We start from the raw sequence: 17,385 nt of genomic DNA, 5'->3' as shown, positions 1-17,385 counted from the left end.
TGGTGCATGAAGTGGGCACGCGGGCCCGGGGTGGCCGAAAGGAGAGAGGCCAGGGACGGGCATGTCCGGGTCGGAGCGTGTGTCCTGGTGGGGAGGTTCGGCTGGGCCGTGGGCTTGGGCTGTAGGTACCAGGTTTCGGTGGTGCGGGGGCACGGAGGGCCATTCTACGAGGCCGGGTCCAACAGAGACGGACAGAGGGAGGAGGCTGACAGAGGGAGGGAGAAAGGGAGACAGAGGGAGACGGACAGTGGGAGGAGGCTGACAGAGGGAGGGAGAAAGGGAGACGGACAGAGGGAGGAGGCTGACAGAGGGAGGGAGAAAGGGAGACAGAGGGAGACGGACAGTGGGAGGAGGCTGACAGAGGAAGGGAGAAAGGGAGATGGACAGAGGGAGGAGGCTGACATAGGGAGGGAGAAAGGGAGACAGAGGGAGACGGACAGTGGGAGGAGGCTGACAGAGGGAGGGAGAAAGGGAGACGGACAGAGGGAGGAGGCTGACAGAGGGAGGGAGAAAGGGAGACGGACAGAGGGAGGAGGCTTACAGAGGGAGGGAGAAAGGGAGACAGAGGGAGACGGACAGTGAGAGGAGGCTGACAGGGGGAGGGAGAAAGGGAGACGGACAGAGGGAGGAGGCTGACAGAGGGAGGGTGAAAGGGAGACGGACAGTGGGAGGAGGCTGACAGAGGGAGGGAGAAAGGGAGACAGAGGGAGACCAAATCACCCTTGGGTGGTGTGGCCATGTCCGCTCGTCAGCAGGTGGACTGTGTGCATGTAGACAAGGTTTGGCAGTGCGTGAACCCCCCCTTCAACCTTTGATAAACACTGGGCCATGTGTCAATCTGTGCACGAGAACATCCGTGCTGCAGGCACAAACAGAACCTTACACCCAGTATACCCACCCACTGTGTTTGTCAGAACCCTGTCACAAATTGTTAATTTACCTACCTGCATTCTCAAATAGCATGGAAAAAACACCATTTGGCCACGTACAGTGCAACACGTAAGGCGGCTCTGCATGGCTTGCTACGCCCGCTCACTACACTGCTGACTGCGTTCCCAAAAGATGCATCAACTAAGATTGTGTCACACATAGGTAAAGTGTCGAAAGCTGTGGCCAAGGGACATACCCATGCACAAGTGCACTGTGAGAGGAATGCTAGCCAAATCCAACCACCCAGAGGAACTGTGCCTAATCAAAAATGAATGAACATGGATGTCGCATGTAACACAATTAACACTGTCTCTCTCACACACAGGTCAACGTCGTCAATCTCCCACCAACACTGGGGGGGAAGACTCACAGGACCAGGCTCTGCGTGAAGAGGACCCCACCGGCAGCGACGACTCTCACCACTCCATGGATGACCCAGACCGACCTGGCCCCTCTGGTGTCCAACCACCTGCAGCACCTGCGTCAGGTACAACTGTGCCAACCACCTCCCCCATTCCTGTCACATCCCAGGAGACACCCAGGAGCCCTGCCCGCACACAACAACACAGCCAGTCTGTCCACGAGGGACAAGGTGCTCCGGGCACCCAGGAGGAGGCAGGCGACACCGCAAATTTCATCCCTCAGGGGTCCCGGAGACCCGATGTGCCCACAACGGCAGGCCAGGCGCAAGTGGGCAGGGGTGGTGGGAGTGGAGGACAGCGGAGGCGCGAACCTGACCAGTTGGCTCAGGAACCGGTAATGTCACACGTCCACAACATCCTGGACACATACCGGCGTGACTCCAGAGGCATCGACCAGGTAGTGGAGACCCTCAATGAGATCAAGAACATGCAGGTCGAGCATCATGCCAGTCATCTACAACACCATGGACGGATGGAGGCAAGACTGGCTGAGCTCCTGGCGGTGCACAGGGACGTGAGCCAATCACTCCATCAGATCGCCCAAAGCCTGGCAAACCCTCCCTGTGCCACCAGGCGTAGACCAGCACCAGAAACAGGGAGGGAGGAGGAGGAGGATTCATCTGACGGAGCGTCCCTAGCATCGTCAAGGTCTGCTTCTGAGGCTCCCCGCAGGAAGGTGGGTCGTCCACGCAAAAGACCGTGAGAGTCAGCGGAACATCACCCTCTCCCAGGTCACCTGGCCTGGCACCTGGCCCTCTGGCCCAACAGCAGCACAGCAGCAAATGACATTCTCTGCCACATGGCCTTGCTGGTCACTGTCTGACCAATGTTGACAAAGACTGTGGCACAGAATCTGATGACTTTCAATGGCAAGGATACCAACTCCCCCTGTGAACTTTGGATTCTACACTCCCGCAAAGCACCTCTTGTCACTTCCAAACACGTATCCCAGCACTAATAAAATTCATCACAATCACAAGATGATGCCGTCATTTTGCATTATTCCACTTCATGTGTGTGTTGTAAAGTCAAACCATGCCTGATTTCAGAAGTAACTCCAAACATCCATACCCTGGGGCCTGAGTCTGGCACAGGACACACATGGGTCACAATGTACCATCCAAGACATACATGGAGCACCATACTCACCTGTGATGGGCCCAACCAGCTGAGGGGGTGCCCGCACAACTGTGCCTACAGACCTATTTAGAAGAGCAACAGTCATGCGCAGAGGTCAGGGATCATGTGGAGTGTCCTGGGGTGGGAGTCCCAGGTATGTGTAGACACGTGGCAGAACCATGTCCTGTATGCTTGAGTCAGGTGGATGTGGAGAATGGTGGGCCAGCCAAGGTTGGATGCATGGAGATGGCACAATTGGGTGTTGGATCACAGTGCCACAAGGTTGTGTTGTGGTTGTGGGCTGCATCCTGAGTGTGTGCGTGGATTGAGAAGGTCATCCTGCAGCTGGCAGTGATCCACTCCCCCCATCTCTGTTGGACGTTGATGTGGCCTGGTCGCCGGATGTAGTAGCAGAGCTGTGCAGATGCACCCTGGATGTGGACAAGTATCATGGGATTTCTAACGCACATGTCCGTAGAGTGCAGGGTAGGATTAGACACGGATGTCGTAGTTGACCTGGGGGATGGTCTCCCTCTTGCCTTGAGGTTGATGGAACTGGGGATCTTGTGCATAATGCAGAGTGTGCTGCCGCATGACGCACAGATGCTGCTGATCAGCATAGCACATGTCAGCAAGCAATCCATGATGAACACCAGCTCGTTTGCGTGGACACTGGGTGCCCTTGCTGCAGGGCCTGCAGCAGCATGCGCCATGTCAAGAAAACAATGCCACAAGTAGCACACAAATACAAGGATCTCAGGAAGGAACTATGCAAAAGGTGTATGTCAAGGAAGGAATGTCTGGTTCAACATGACACACACACACACAATGGATTCACATGCAGCACAGTGGCCGTCGTGGAGACTGACATGCCACAATACCTACACAGCCATGGACATCATGCACAATACAGAATCTAATCCCTGACAAACAGCTTGCATCTTGCTACTCTACACATAGACTCATATGCACCATCTCTGAGAACAATGCCAGACATGCCGCATGCACAGTGGCAACAGACCACCATTGACAGAGATGAGGCACCTTGGAGGCAGAGGGACACCTTTATTACTCATGTGTGTCGGAATGCTAATGCAATTCTGTCAACACATACACAGGTCATGTGGATGAACACGTGGGACCAACACTGGCACCCCCCTTAGCACCACAGATGCTGGAAATCCATGGCACTGGCACACAAGTGACGGGTTACAGCTAAACACCCCCTGCTGCTCACGGAGAGGCTGCTATACACCATTGAGCCCCTAATGGGGAATTCACACGCCATGTCAACCCGGTGCAACCCGTATGTTTCCAAGGGCAGTGTTACACACATTGATGGCTCCATCACAATCCACAATCCCATTACAGATGACTGTCACCAAGTCTGACCATCAATTCAGGTGAATTCAGCTCCATGTCATGTGCCCCATGGTGATTCTACATGTATATAAAGTATCCAAACATGAACAGGAGCAGTGCACACACATTCAAAACAAATACCACTCCCAAAAAGCCGTGCTGCATCCCTTGTCCGTGCATGTAACGCTGATTCAGCACATTTTGCTGTGTTCATGAGGAATAGCAGGAGCACAACAATGCCACCAGCAGACAGCATGCGCAAGTACCTGTGGATGAGAGACACAACAGAAGTCAGCCAAAAGAAGCACATCCGCATGCATGTGCATGTACTCGACACGTATAAGGTTGTCAACATGCTAGGTGACAATGATGACTCTGGAAAAACATTCTTCTATTGCACCATCACTCGAGTGACACATCCAAACACACCTCTGACTCACTTGGCAGACATGCAGATGGACACACACATTGCAACACATGCCACACACGGCCCAATGCGTGCACACTCAGACACTGGAACTCACCACTAAGCAAAGAAGTTGCATATGAGCCGACTCCGGATGTCCTCTACCGCCTCCTCCTCCTCCACATAACTTGCCTCATGACCAAGCCCTTCATCCTCCATGGGTGGATGGTCCTGCTCATCTGGATCCAGGATGAGTGGCACAGCTTTCTCCACTGCCATGTTGTGCAGCATGCAGCACACGAGGAAGATCTTGCAGACCTTCACCGGTGCATATGGGAGTGCGCCACCGGTCTTGTGGAGACAACGGAATCGGCTCTTCAGGAGGCCAAACGTCCTCTCTATCACTCGCCTGGTCCGCCCATGGGCGTTGTTGTAGCGGTGATCGACAGCCGTGCTGGGGTTGTGGAGAGGCGTGATCAGCCATGGCATGTTGGGATAGCCAGCATCCCCTACATGGAAACATCATGGACAACAGTGGGTCAGGAGAAGCAGTAAGACAGGAAGATGACGTTAAATACAGGACTGCCAGAGTATACCCACCAACAATACATGCTCGTTCGTTGCGCAGCTGCAGCATCATTTCAGGCACCCTGCTACGCCTCATGATGTAGGCATCGTGTGCTGATCCTGGAAAACGAGCACAGACATGTGAAATCACCATGTTGGCAAGACACACCACAAGGGCATTAATGGAGTGGTAATGCTTGCGGTTCCTATACGCTACCTCCTGTGCCTGTGGTGGTACCAAAGCCACATGTGTTCCATCTATGGACCCAATGACATGGGGCATCCCTCCCAGGGCATAGAACTCACGCTTGACACCTGTCAACTGCTCAGGAGTTGGGAATTTTATGAACTCATCCAGGTGATCCAACATGGCCTCTAAAAAATCATGCAGAACACGGCTGAACATGGTTTGGGACATGCCACTGACATGGGCAATGGTATGTTGAAAGGTACCCGTGGCAAAGAAATGTAGGGCTGCCATCACCTTCATCTTGGGTGTCAGTGCAGTAGGATACCTGTGTAGCGGTTGGAGGTGTGGTGCCAGCCGTGTCGTCAAGTCCTCAATCAAACGTTGGGGGAAGCGGTAGCGGCATATACAGTCATGTTCCCTCAGGTCAGCAAAGTCCGGAATTGGTCGAGGGAGAGGCGGAGCCCTGCAGTGAATTAGAAGGGACAACGAAGAGTGAGTACAGTACACCGCCAATGTCAATGTACTGAGCACATGCTCAACACGCAATACACATATGCTACATACAGAGTCAGGTCTGTGCAATATGCCCTGGACACGTATGCCAGGCATGTGACACTCCTACCAAGAGCCAGCTACAAACGTTGATTCTCAACCTCAATATGCCATGCCATGAAACTAGCTGTGGGCCAGTGTAAGTGAGCAGGCAGACGCATTACAGGAGTTACAGACATCCAAATATGTGCAGAGAAGGATATTTATTGTACAGACAGGTTGCGGAACACTAGAGGCACAGGTCACATGTCATAAAAAAAGGACAGACCACACACCTTGCCATGAAGGATTACATGTCAAGACTGATCACACATACATTGAGAGTATGCAGATATGTCCTTGTTTTGAAACTCTGTGTCGATGCATACATACACACCTTACGTCGGATTGCACATGTGTGCTGGTGTGCGTAACAGTGTGCCATGCCCATCTACACACAGACACATGTTGGTTGCAGCAACTGCAGATGCATTTGACCAAACACCTACAGCAAACCTATGGGAACACATGACACACACATGACATAGTTACAGCGTGCAACGTGGGCATTCACTTGTCAGGGGTAATATTCCGTGTACCTGGCATCAGGGGACATTTGCGGGTGTCGGTGACTGTGCCATGCCAGTGACGCATGGCTCACCAAGTCTGTACTACATGCACACATGTCAAAGGAGTGAAGGGGATGTGTGGCACATAGGGCACCATCACACATGACATGTGTACACAGCTCATTGTACACAGCTCATCATACTTTAATTAGCTTCACACCTCAGGAGTATAGTACCACATCACAGCCTGACCCACCTGTGCCCGACACATGTAGTACTGCACAGACAATGCCTTGATGTCCAGGCTTGGCCAGGTATGACAGCTCAATTCCTTCCTGTGTGCCACCTGTCACCACTGTCAGGTGTGAAACGCACCGTACATACGCTCTGAGGGCGTGTGTAGGGTCCCTATCACTATGGGAGTGCTGGCGTATGCGTACCCCACAGTGATACGGACCGTACACACGTGTGTAGGGTCCCTATCACTATGGGAGTGCTGGCGAATGCGTACGCCACAGTGATACGGACCGTACATGCGTGTGTAGGGTCCCATAGTGATAGGGACCCTACACACGCGTGTACGGTCCGTATCACTATGGCGTACGCATTCACCAGCACTCCCATAGTGATAGGGACCCTACACACGCGTGTACGGGCCGTATCACTGTGGCGTACGCATTCGCCAGCACTCCCATAGTGATAGGGACCCTACACACACGTGTACAGTCCGTATCACTGTGGCGTACGCATTCGCCAGCACTCCCATAGTGATAGGGACCCTACACTCGCGTGTATGGTCCGTATCACTGTGGTGTACGCATTGGCCAGCACTCCCATAGTGATAGGGACCCTACACACGCGTGTACGGTCCATATCAGTATGGCGTACGCATTCACCAGCACTCCCATAGTGATAGGGACCCTACACACGCGTGTACGGTCCGTATCACTGTGGCGTACGCATTCGCCAGCACTCCCATAGTGATAGGGACCCTACACACACGTGTACGGTCCGTATCACTGTGGCGTACGCATTTGCCAGCACTCCCATAGTTATAGGGACCCTACACACGCGTGTATCACTGCATTTGGGGTGCCCTAGAGCCATGGAACGGACCGTACCTGTGTGTAAATCTTGAAATAACATAGGGGACACATGAGGGACAAGTATAAGGGCCTAAATGCATGCTGGTTGTCATGGAGACCGAGTTTAAAGTTTGAATTATTGCATCAGGTGGCCAGCAGAAGTTGGTTGGAGATGATATACTTTGTTGCAAAGTGGTTATTGACTTGACATCATGCTCAATTTTTAAACCATGCAAAGCCACTCACTGGGGTAGGTTTACAGGGATTGGAGGAAACGTAGGATGCTAATGTGACTGACCAATCACTCTGTACTCCTGTGAATGAAACAGGCCAGCAAGGCAGATATAAGGCAGCTAGGTCCCATGAGAGAGCACTTGCCTGCACATCCTTTCATTCCACAACACTGCTGCTGCTCGTGATTCCTCTGGCACCATGTCCAGGTCTGTGGAGAGGGCCCAGCCATTCACCATGGAGGAGAATATTGCATTGGTGTATGTGATCCTCCCACAGTACACCATGCTGTATGGTCGACCAGGGGAGCAGGTGAGTGCAGACTCCACTAGCTTAGACTGTGCCCCTGTTTTGTGACTGTGACTTCTGGCATTGTGTCCCTGAGTGACAGACATGCAATGTTGTTTGGAGTGGGTCACAGGGTGGGGAAGGCCTCATGTCTCCCATGCAGAGCATGCTGTGGTTCCTGTGTGCACTCCTCACTTGCATTGTGCTTACTGTGACAATCAATGCATGGTGCATGCCACATTCTGCCTGGCTACTACTCCTGGGAATGTTGTTGCTACAGTCCTGAAGTGATTCTGTGGTCCCCCCAGTGTGATAGGTGACAGTACCCATAGATGTGTGTTTGTTTAGTGTACCTGTGCTGTGAGTGTCCAAATGATGTGTTCGTCCCCTGGACATTGGTGTGTGTGTAAGACCCCTGTCATGTGGGTGAGTGCATATGGGGAGTGTTAGACGGACCGGGAGGGTCGGCCGAGGACAAGGGGAGAGGTCTCCGGGGAGAGCCGTCTCCAGCGATCGTACAGACAAATAACTTCCCCCCCACAGACAGATACCACACAAGGAGATGAGTTAGCGTTCTTTATAAGCACTTCTTAAGGTACGATGAAAAGGTACAAGGAGGTCTGGACTCAGGGGTCCCCTCGATTCAAGTCTCTCAAGATGGGAAAAGGGGGTAGCGGGACAGTCTGGTTACCAGTCTGGTAGTTGAGGTGGTGTGGTGGGTAGCTCACAATCCTCGAGCTTAGGTGGTCTAGCTGGTACGGGCCGCGGCAGCGCCAGCAGGTCCCAGTGAAGATGGTCGATACACGGGCCGCGGCAGCGCCAGCAGGTCCCAGAGAAGATGGTCGATGTACGGTCCGCGGCAGCGCCAGCAGGTCCCGGTGAAGATGGTCGTTACAACGGGCCACGGCAGCGCCAGCAGGTCCCGACGAGGATGGATGTTGCAGAAGGCCGCGGCAGCGCCAGCAGGCAGGACGATGGATCACAAGATAGGGCTACGGCAGCGCCAGTAGTCCGTCAAGGCTGAGTTCTCTCGGTGTCTCTCGACTCCAGGATACAACTGCCTTCCTGCTCCGCAGCTGCTCCAGTTATAGGGCAGGTGCCCTTTGATGTCCGGACCCTCGCACTTGGGGGTCGGAGGGTCCGGGATGAAGGTGTCCAGACACCCAGCGGGGGGTGGAGCCGGTGCCTGGGGGAGCTGGAGGCGATCGTCACCTGGCGGGGGAGAGTCCTTGGCACTTCGTCCTCCCATTGACCTGCCAAGTGATCCGCTCACCTCCTGGGTGGATGGTGGTGCCGGGATGTCGGGGCCGGCCAGGCCCAGGGTTAGGGTCGGGGGGAGGCCACGTGGCCTCGTGGCGCAGGGCCCAAGATGGCGGCTTGACCCGGCCGAGGGAGCCGGTGGTGGTTTGGGCCCGTGCTACAGGGAGGTCCGAGGGCAGGAGTTCCGTCGGGAGACGGGGTGCGGGTGATTCTCGTGGGCCGCGCCTGGGGGGCCGGGGCTTGGGCCCTGTCATGCGGGGAGGGCGCAAGCCCTTCGTGTGGCCTGTCCAACATGCGTCCCCCCCAGCTGAAGGCGGGGAGAGTCACCCATCTCCTTGGGGACTCTCTTCGTCGAGGCGGAAGAAGCGGGACAGGCCATCTGCGTTGGCGTGGTCTTGGCCCGGTCGGTTCTCCACGGTGAAGTCCATTCCCTGCAGGGAGATGGACCAGCGCAGTAGTTTGGGGTTTTCCCCCCGCATCTGCATCAGCCACTGCAGGGGTCTATGGTCGGTTTGTACCCGGAAGTGGGTACCGAAGAGATAGGGCCGGAGCTTTTTGAGGGCCCACACCACTGCGAAGGCCTCCCTCTCGATGGTGCTCCAGCGCTGTTCTCGGCACAGGAGACGTCGGCTGATGAAGGCCACCGGCTGGTCATGACCCTCGGGGTTCACTTGGGAAAGAACCGCTCCGATGCCGTGGTCGGAGGCGTCTGTCTGTACTACGAATTCCCGACTGTAATCGGGGGCCTGGAGCACAGGGGCGGTGCACAGGGCGGCCTTCAGCTTTTCGAAGGCCGCTTGACAATCGGGGGTCCAGTTAATCCGCTTTGGTTGGTTCTTGGACGTGAGACCCGTGAGGGGCCCCACAATGCTGCCGTAGTCCCTCACGAACCGCCGGTAGTAGCCGGTGAGCCCCAAGAAGGCTCGGACTTCGGTCTGAGTGACGGGGGGCTGCCAGGACTGGATGGCAGCAATCTTAAGTTGCAGTGGGGCCACCAGCCCGCTCCCCACCTGGTGCCCCAGGTAGGTCACGGACCCTTGACCAATTTGGCACTTGCCGGCCTTAATCGTGAGGCCGGCCCGCTGGAGGGCCTGTAGGACCTCCTGGAGGTGGAGGAGGTGGTCGGACCAGTGGCGGCTGTATACAGCGATATCGTCCAGGTAGGCAGCGCTGAACTCTTCGAGCCCCGCCAAGACCTGGTTCACAAGACGTTGAAATGTAGCGGGGGCGTTCTTCATGCCAAAGGGCATGACCTTGAAGTGGTAGTGGCCATCGGGGGTAGAGAAGGCGGATCGTTCTTGAGCTCGGGGTGTGAGACCGATCTGCCAGTAGCCCGCTTTTAGGTCGAAGATACTGAGGTAGCGGGCGGCCCCCAGTCGGTCGATCAATTCATCCGCTCTGGGGATAGGATGAGCGTCGGTTCGGGTGACAGCGTTCAAGCCCCGGTAGTCGACGCAGAATCTCAGTTCAGGTGTGGTGCCAGGGGCAGCGGCTTTGGGGACCAATACCACTGGACTGGCCCAGGGACTGTCCGAGGGCTCGATGACCCCGATCGTGAGCATTTTGGCCACTTCCTCTTGTATGCAGGCCCGTACCCGATCTGGTACGCGGTAGGCCCGGTGCCGGACAGGGGGACTGTCCCCGGTGTCTACGTCGTGCAAGCACCAAGGGGTGACCCCGGGAGTGAGGGAGAACAGTGAAGCGAACCGCAGCAGGAGGTCCCGGCAGCCCTGGCGTTGCTCTGGGGTGAGGGCATCGGAGAGCCGGACCCCGTCCACGGAACCGTCTTTCTCCTGAGTCTTCAGGAGATCAGGGAGAGGCTCGGAGTCTTCTTCCGCCCCACTGTCTGTAGCCATCAGGAGGCTGAGTTCTGAGCGCACAAAGTGTGGTTTGAGTCTGTTGGTGTGGAGGACCCGAAGGGGGTTCCGGGTGGTCCCCATGTCGATGAGGTAAGTGACGGGGCTTTTGCGCTCGACCACCTTGAAGGGCCCCGTCCACTTATCTTGCAAGGCACATGGTTCGGTGGGGGACATCACCCACACTTGTTGTCCCGGTTCGAACTCGACGGAGGAGGCATGGTGATCATACCATCTCTTCATGTCTTCCTGGCTGGCCTCGAGGTTCGCCTTGGCCATCTCCCTGAAGCGCCGGGTCTGATTACGTAGGGCCAGGAGGTACTTGAAGACGTCTGGAGGGGTCTTTAGGGGGGCCATCTCCCAACCTTCTTTGACTAGGCTGAGGGGCCCTCGCACAGGGTGCCCGTACAGGAGTTCGAAGGGACTAAAACCGAGGGACTTCTGGGGAACTTCCCGGTAGGCGAAGAGGAGGCACGGGAGTAGCACATCCCACTGGCGACGGAGGGGCTCTTCCAATCCCCCAATCATCCCCTTGAGAGTGCGGTTAAATCGCTCCACTAGTCCGTTCCCTTGGGGGTGATAGGGGGTCGTGAATCGGTAGGTGACCCCGCACTGTTGCCAGAGGGACTTCATGTATTTGGAGATGAAGTTCGTGCCTCGGTCGCTGACGACTTCTCGGGGGAAGCCCACCCGGGAGAAGATCCCCATTAGGGCCCGGCCAACCACCGGAGCTGTTACTGTTCGTAGAGGCACCGCCTCGGGGTAGCGGGTGGCGTGATCCACCAGTACTAGGATGAACCTATGTCCTTGTGCCGTGCGGGGGTCCAGGGGCCCCACAATGTCTATTCCTACCCTCTCGAACGGGGTGGTGACCACCGGGAAGGGTTGTAGAGGGGCCTTCAGCTTACGGCCACTCTTCCCGCTGGCCTGGCACGTGGGGCAGGACCGGCAGTGGTTCAGGACGTCGTTCCGCATCTTCGGCCAGAAAAAGTGGGTCACTAGGCGACTGTAAGTTTTGTCTTGGCCCAGGTGTCCAGCCAGGGGGACATCGTGGGCCAGATTGAGCAGGAAGCTTCTGAAGCGGAGAGGTACCACCAGTACTCGACCGGCCCCTAGCTCTGCGATCCTCTGTTCGCTGTATAGCAGGTCGTTCTCCCAGTAGACCCAGTGAGTTCCGGTGGAGTCCCCTGCGCTCTAGGCGCTGGCTTGTTGGCGGAGTCCCTCGAGGGAGGGGCAAGTCTTTTGCTCCTGGCGGAACTGTTCTTGGGTGGGCCCCCCTTCTTGACGCCACTGAGCCAGGCCGGGGACGTCCTGGAGGTGCGCGTCCCCTTCGGTCGTTGGCTCCGGGGGGTTGGCCTCATCGTTGTCTTCTACTGGGGCGACCGGGGGCGGAGGTGCTGGCCATTCCGGTTCTTCTGGTCGGGGAACGGCACGGGCTGCCCTGGACCGGGTGGTTACGCAGGCCCAGTCCGGGAGGCCCAGCATCCCCAGGTGCTCTCTTCTCTCGACGGTGGCCCATTGGGAACTCTCAAGGTCATTCCCCAGGAGGCAGTCCACGGGGGCATCATCCCGGACCGTCACTTTCAACAGGCCGGAGACCCCTCCCCATTCGAAGGGGACGCAGGCCATTTGACACAGACTTTCGGAATTGTCAGCTGAGCGGACGGGGCAGAGAATGTTCGGCAGGATCTGCTCGGGTTTCACCAGGTGACAGCGGACGGCCGTCACACTGGCGCCTGTGTCACGTAAGGCCTCGGCCCGATGCCCATTAATGGTCACCCACTGACCGTATTTCCTGGTGTTGGCGGGTAGGGGAGCCCGCGGGACTATGTCTTTTCCCCCTAGGCACGCTAGAACCATGGCGGCCGGTTCCCACTCTTGCTGGGCCGGCTCATACTCTTCCTGTTCCTCTGACAGTCGTTCTTCCCCCAGGGCGGCGGCAGCTACCTGGCGGGGCTTGGGTGTTTGGTTCTGCGGGCAGCTCGGGTCATTGGCGTAATGGCCGACTCGCTGGCATCGGTGGCACGTGACATTGGCTCGGAACCCTGGACGCATCGGGGGGTTTCCCCGGCCGGCCGAGGGCGGGGTGCTGGCCACGGGTGTTGCCGGGAGGGTGTCTCTCCCTCGCCCCTGGCCTCCTCCTCCTCCCCGAGGACGGTGCTGGCCTTGGTTGCTTCGGTTCTGCTCGTGCGGTCCTCTCCGGCCCACTCGGGTGCTCTCCCATCGGTCAGCTTCAGCGGCGAGCTGCCGGGGGTCGGTCAATTTACTGTCGAGGAGGTGCTGCCTGAGCTCGACGAAGCAGTTGTTCGACAGGTGTTCCCATACCATGAGGTTAAAGAGTTGTTCGTAGGTCGTTACATGGCTCCCCTTGATCCACCCCTCGAAGGCTCTGCTGAAATAGTTTACGTACTCCACCCAAGTTGTACCCGGGATCCGGGTGCAATCTCTGAACCTCTGGCGGTACATCTCGGGTGTGAGGCCGTAGCGGGTGAGGAGGGCAGCCTTCATGTGGTCGTAGGACGACATTTGGTGATCTGGGAGCTGCAACAGGGCATCGCGACCTTCGTTGACGAACCTCCCCCATAGTCCAGCTCCCCAATCACTCCGGTCGATCCGGTGGGAGGTCATGGCGATCTCGTAGGCTTTGAACCACTGCTGTATGTCGTCTTCTCGGACATACTCTCGGACAACATCCTTGGGGATGTGGACTTTTTTCTCGGTTGCCCCTGGGGTGTGCGGTCGCTCAGGCACCCCCGTCTCTTTATTCTGTTTCCGAAGTTCTATTTCTGCCAGTTTGCGTTCGTGTTCGAGTGTTATTCTTTTTTCCTCAAGCTCTCTCTGTCTCTGTTTTTCTTCTCGCTCCTCTCGGATCCGCAGATGCTCTAGATTTAGTTTCTGCTCGGCTAACTTTAGTTCACCGTCCATCTTGAGTCGTGCCATTTCCAACTCGTGTAATCTGGTCCTTTCTCTTTCCTGGATCTCCTCCTGCGAGAGGCCCGTTCCCCTCTCCTCGGGAGCCGTGGCGTTCCCCTCTGGTGCGACACTGTTTTGGTCGGAGGATCCGGTGATCCCAGTTTCTGCCCACGACTCAAGGGCGCGCTTCAAATCCTCTTTGGTACTCAGGCCGGTGGTAGCAATGCCTAGTTCCATGCAGAATTGTTTAAGTTCGCGGTGGTTATACTCTTCCAACTTATCCATTTGGAACTTTTCAGTGGAACCGCTATCTTTAGCTGACATCGTGGTTTTGTCGTGGGGTGAGCTACTCTCTGTACGATTACGCGTTGATTCGGATCGCGCCGCTGGCCACCAATGTTAGACGGACCGGGAGGGTCGGCTGAGGACAAGGGGAGAGGTCTCCGGGGAGAGCCGTCTCCAGCGATCGTACAGACAAATAACTTCCCCCCCACAGACAGATACCACACAAGGAGATGAGTTAGCGTTCTTTATAAGCACTTCTTAAGGTACGATGAAAAGGTACAAGGAGGTCTGGACTCAGGGGTCCCCTCGATTCAAGTCTCTCAAGATGGGAAAAGGGGGTAGCGGGACAGTCTGGTTACCAGTCTGGTAGTTGAGGTGGTGTGGTGGGTAGCTCACAATCCTCGAGCTTAGGTGGTCTAGCTGGTACGGGCCGCGGCAGCGCCAGCAGGTCCCAGTGAAGATGGTCGATACACGGGCCGCGGCAGCGCCAGCAGGTCCCAGAGAAGATGGTCGATGTACGGTCCGCGGCAGCGCCAGCAGGTCCCGGTGAAGATGGTCGTTACAACGGGCCGCGGCAGCGCCAGCAGGTCCCGACGAGGATGGATGTTGCAGAAGGCCACGGCAGCGCCAGCAGGCAGGACGATGGATCACAAGATAGGGCTACGGCAGCGCCAGTAGTCCGTCAAGGCTGAGTTCTCTCGGTGTCTCTCGACTCCAGGATACAACTGCCTTCCTGCTCCGCAGCTGCTCCAGTTATAGGGCAGGTGCCCTTTGATGTCCGGACCCTCGCACTTGGGGGTCGGAGGGTCCGGGATGAAGGTGTCCAGACACCCAGCGGGGGGTGGAGCCGGTGCCTGGGGGAGCTGGAGGCGATCGTCACCTGGCGGGGGAGAGTCCTTGGCACTTCGTCCTCCCATTGACCTGCCAAGTGATCCGCTCACCTCCTGGGTGGATGGTGGTGCCGGGATGTCGGGGCCGGCCAGGCCCAGGGTTAGGGTCGGGGGGAGGCCACGCGGCCTCGTGGCGCAGGGCCCAAGATGGCGGCTTGACCCGGCCGAGGGAGCCGGTGGTGGTTTGGGCCCGTGCTACAGGGAGGTCCGAGGGCAGGAGTTCCGTCGGGAGACGGGGTGCGGGTGATTCTCGTGGGCCGCGCCTGGGGGGTCGGGGCTTGGGCCCTGTCATGCGGGGAGGGCGCAAGCCCTTCGTGTGGCCTGTCCAACAGGGAGTGTTGCACACCAGCTGCATGAGGGATGGATATACCCTGCCCATGTGATGTGAGCAGGGAGCAGTGCTGTGTGACTGCGGTGCTGAGCCAGCCCCACACCTCTGACACCCCCCAGTCTAGTGGCACATGGTCAGAGTGAGGTTTGTACCCGCAGTTGGCAATGGCAGGTGCTTGTCCTGTGCCTATGTGTGTCTGTGTACTCTGCTGAGGTAGCGTCAGTGGGCTGGGACATGTGACTGCTTTGAGGTGTTGTACATAATCCTTGTGTAGCTTGTGATGCACAGTGTGATCCAGGATCATTGATTGTGTGGCACCCCTCATGCCACCTGTGTACCTTCAATGCCACGTAGTGCATTTTGCCTTCCACAGTGGATTATGTCCCTATGACAAATGTGCAATGAGTTGCCTGCATACCATAGCCTGTTCAAAGAAGACAATTTGTTAATATGTGTGTCTCTGTGTCATTTCTCAGGTGAATTAAAGTATTCTCACTTTTGCATCCTCACAGGTAGGCGTCCATGCCAAGGGGGAGATATGGAAGCAAGCCGTCAGTGCTGTGAGGAATACGGAGGGTCGGAAGCGGCGCCTAGCCCAGGTGAGGAAACGCTGGCAGGATATCCGGTGCTGGACGAGGAGGATTGCACGGGTCCTGCTGGGGGACTCACCTGAGAGCCGGAAGAACCGTGGGCACCGGTGTCTGACCCACATCCAGAAGCGTGTGCTGGCGGTGGTCTTCCCCGACTTGGATAGGCACTTACTGGAGAAGCAGCAGCAGGAAGGGGGTAGGTACATGTGTGTTTGTTGTGTGTCACCAGCTTTTGGAAGTGCGCAGTTGCATGGATACACTGCCAGGGTTTACATGTGCAGTGCATAACCAGTTCCCCAAAGTAAACCGGTGCTGTTCTTCCTCCCTTCCCCTCCTTGCCATGTGTTCCCTGGTCTGTGTGTAGTCACTCTTGCACAAGGTAATCTAGGTTGGCAGTAAATCCAAGTGCCCAATGCTTGCAGCATCATGTGTGGGGGTGGAGTGTAAAAGGTTTTGGTACCTTGGCTGTGCCCTGGCCAGTTCAGTCATTGTGGGGTCCATGTCAGTTGGCACTCATGCTGAGTCCCAACATAGGAGTGTGTCTTTAAAGTGTACTGCCTTCCAGCATGCATGTCCAATGTTGTGCCCTCTGACATGATGTCCATGAGTGGGATTAATGCATAGTAGGCCTGGGCAGTAAATTCCGTTCCGCTCGCGGAATTTGCGGAATTTGGGTAATTTCGCGTTCCGCGGAGAACGCGAAATTGCCCAAAATCTGCGTTCCGCGACTTCGCGAAATTTTTTGCTTGTTCGCGTTCTCAATATGCGTGTTCGCGAGATATTTCACCCCGAGCACGCAAACAGCGATCGCGAACAGGAAAAAAATATCGCGAACACGCAATTCCGCGTGTTCGCGGAATTTCTGCGTGTTCGCGGAGATGTTTTACCGTTTCGCGGTGATTTGCGTAACGCGATTACGCAAATTCCGCCCACCCCTAATGCATAGTGCAGGGACGGTTGCTTCAGTTGCAGTCATATCCATCCAGGACCATGGAGGTGTGTGGCCACTACCGTGCCCTGGGGCACCTTTTCCTAGGTATCATGTGTGGCATCCAACTATGTGGACATTTTCTGTGTCTTCGGCATAGGTTTGGCTCTGTGGTATTGTACCCTGGCCTCATCTGTATTGACGTAAACTGTGCTACATGTGTCCACTGTACAGTGTGACCCAATTTTGCTTGTGAATACTCACAGTGGGCAGTGCCTGTGTGTCTTGGAACGACAATCTGATGATGGTTGATTGTCAATGATATATGTGGACAGGTGCACCAGGGGTAGTTTGTGTACAATCAGGATTTAGTGCAGGCCATGTGTTTTTATCCCAGAGTAAGAGGTGTAAGTACTTCCTCTGTCACAATCACATTGTCTCAGGTAGGGGGTGCTTTGTGCGGGCAAGGCCTACATGTCCAAATCTGAAGTCTCCCTGCTAGGTCTGGCCTGTGTGTGATGTTTGTCTGGACATACACTCAAGGTGCAGTGACCCAGTCATGTTGTGCATGTTTTAATGTATTGGCTTTGCAGCATGTGCAAAAAGTTAATAGACGTGGTTCCTGCTCATCC

This window comes from Triturus cristatus, chromosome 11 (assembly GCF_964204655.1).
Source record: "Triturus cristatus chromosome 11, aTriCri1.1, whole genome shotgun sequence".
NCBI lineage: Eukaryota > Metazoa > Chordata > Amphibia > Caudata > Salamandridae > Triturus > Triturus cristatus.
Note: the sequence above shows the minus strand (reverse complement) of the source record.